Source organism: Rutidosis leptorrhynchoides, chromosome 7 (assembly GCF_046630445.1).
Source record: "Rutidosis leptorrhynchoides isolate AG116_Rl617_1_P2 chromosome 7, CSIRO_AGI_Rlap_v1, whole genome shotgun sequence".
Classification (NCBI taxonomy): Eukaryota; Viridiplantae; Streptophyta; class Magnoliopsida; order Asterales; family Asteraceae; genus Rutidosis; species Rutidosis leptorrhynchoides.
In genome coordinates this window covers 338,078,832-338,081,720 of record NC_092339.1, presented here as the reverse complement: position 1 = coordinate 338,081,720, position 2,889 = coordinate 338,078,832, and the positions used below count along the sequence as shown (strand labels likewise).

Genomic DNA, 2,889 nt, shown 5'->3' with positions numbered 1-2,889 from the left:
AATTAAACCTGCATCTATTAGTTTAATAATTTCTTTCTTAACAACATCTTGCATATTTGAATTTAGTCTTTGTTGGCGTTGCACATACGTTTTATGACCTTCTTCCATAAGGATTTTATGTGTGCAATACGAAGGACTTATGCCTTTAATGTCATGAATCTTCCATGCAATAGCTGGTTTATGAGCTTTTAGCACAGAAATGAGTTGAGATTTTTCATTTTTAGTAAGAGAAGACGATATTATTGCAGGCAATTCAGATTCACCATGTAAATAAGCGTATTCCAAATGGTTTGGAGGTGGCTTTAACTCTAATGTCGGTGGTTCTTCTATCGATGGTTTGTATAGATATCTGTCTTTTTCTTTTAACATTTGAAGTTCTTCTGTTGTTAGTTCGTATTCATTAGCCATGAGTGCGGCTAACATTTCCGCTTCATCAATTGGTTCAGTTCCTTCTCCTAAAGAACATTCTCCTGTTCCTTGTAATTCTGGAAATTCTTCTAACAATTCTGTATGTGAATCTATAGTTTGAATATAATAACATGTATCATCTGCAGATTGCGGTTGTTGCATGGCTCTATCAACAGAAAAGGTAACACTCTCGTCCTCTATACTTAGGGTCAGTTTCTTACCGAACACGTCTATTATTGCTTTAGCCGTGTTTAAGAATGGTCTTCCTAATATAAGAGGAACTCGAGAATCTTCTTCCATGACTAGAATAACAAAATCTACTAGAAATACTAAAGTACCAACTTTAACTAGCATGTTTTCCATTATCCCTCTAGGATATTTTACTGATTGATCTGCTAGTTGTATGCTTATTCGTGTTGGTTTCAATTCTCCGAGGTCTAGTTTAGTGTATAGTGAATACGGCATTAAATTTATACTAGCACCTAAGTCTGCCAATGCTTCTATTGAACTAAGACTACCCAGAAAACATGGAATTGTGAAACTTCCTGGATCTGATAATTTTTCTGGTATCTTATTCAACAACACTACAGAACAATTAGCATTCATAGTAACAGCCGAAAGTTCTTCCATTTGTTTTCTATTTGTGATTAGATCTTTCAAGAATTTGGCGTATCTTGGCATTCCTGAAATCACATCAATGAAAGGAAGATTTACATTTATTTGTTTAAACATATCCAGGAATTTGGATTGCTCGGCTTCAAGTCTTTCTTTTCTCATTTTACTCGGGTAAGGAAGTGGTGGTTGGTATGGTTTAACATAAGGCTTTGCCTTACCTGTGTTATCTTCAATAACCTTTTCAACTACCGTTTCTTTTTCCTTATCTTTCTCAGATTTCAGGTATTTCAGGTGGTTTAAGTGTAATACCACTTCTTGTGGTAATGGCTTTAGCTGTTTCATTCCGGGGGTTAGCATTTGTATCGCTAGGTAGACTTCCCGGTTTTCTTTCACCTATCAACCTTGCTAGGTTGCTTACTTCTTATTCCATATTTTGAATAGAAGCTTGTTGATTTCTAAATGCTTGAGCATTTTGTTCATTCGTTTGTTTCTGAAATGTGAAAAACTGAGTTTGAGATTCAACTAGATTCGACATCATGTCTTCTAAATTTGGCTTTTTATCATCGGTTTGTGGTGGTTTATTTGGAAAAATTGGTCTTTGCTGGTTGTAAGTATTATTATATACTTGTTGATTGTTAGGACCTTGTTGGTTGTTGTATGGAACATTTCGGTTATAATTCTGATTGTAGTTTGGTCTTGGCGGTTGATAATTATTTTGATAATTATTTCCAGGCCTTTGGTTCATGTATGAAACATTCTCTCTTTGTTCTATTGTTTGTTCAATACTGAGACAATCTTTTGTCAAATGTGGTCCTCCACACCGCTCACAACTAATACGTATTGCGTGAATATCCTTAGTCATCTTTTCCATTCGTCTCTCGAAAGCATCTATCTTTGCGGAAATGGAATCAAGGTCATGGCTAGAACCGGCTCTAGCCGCTTTAGATGATCTAACGATATCTTTTTCTTGATGCCACTCATGTGAGTGGGAAGCAGTGTTATCAATAATTTTGTAAGCTTCATTTGAGGTTTTCTTCATAATAGAACCACCAGCTACTATGTCGATGTCTTTGTGTGTAGTAATGTCGCATCCTTGATAGAATATTTGTACTATTTGATAAGTGTCTAAACCATGTTGAGGACATCCTCTCAACAATTTTCCAAATCTTGTCCATGCCTCATATAGAGTTTCATTTGACTTTTGTGTGAACGTAACTATTTCTCCTTGAAGTCTCACGGCTTTAGATGCCGGAAAGAATTGTTTAAGAAAATTTTCAACTAAAACATCCCATGTATCAATCGCCCCTTCAGGTAACGATTCTAACCAATCTTTAGCTTCTCCCTTTAAAGTCCAGGGAAATAAAATGAGATAGATCTGTTCATCCTCAACTTCTCTGATTTTGAATAGAGTACAGATCCTATTAAAAGTTCGAAGATGTTCGTTTGGATCTTCCTTCGGTGCACCTCTAAATTGGCATTGATTAGTTACCATGTGTAGGATTTGTCCTTTGATTTCATAATCTGGTGCATTAATTTCTGGTTGTGTAATTGTGTGACCTTGGGCAGTGCGTTTAGCCCTCATTCGGTGTTTCATACTTAGAGGTTCCAGATTTTCCATAATTGAATTTGTTGAATCTGAATCACTAGAGGATTCTGACTTAATGGTTTCTTCCTCGACAATCTCTGGATGAGTGATTTGTGGTTCAGGAGGAATGATTAGTGGTTCAGGATCTCTGAATTGTCCCTGAATATCCTCCGGATTCTCAATTGTGAGGTCGGGTTCAAAACATGGATTATCGGAAATTTGATTTGGAGTACTTGGTCGACTAGATGACGATTCTGAAGAAAAATCAACGGCGAAAATAT

At 36.1% G+C, this 2,889-nt stretch overlaps 1 non-coding gene across 1 annotated transcript; it reads left to right on the top strand.

Moving 5' to 3' along the window:
• The first annotated feature begins 2,150 nt into the window (after positions 1 to 2,150).
• Positions 2,151 to 2,257, top strand: LOC139860709 (small nucleolar RNA R71). Its single transcript, XR_011763335.1, has one exon. It is a non-coding gene; the product is annotated as a small nucleolar RNA R71 (small nucleolar RNA).
• Positions 2,258 to 2,889: the final 632 nt, after the last annotated feature.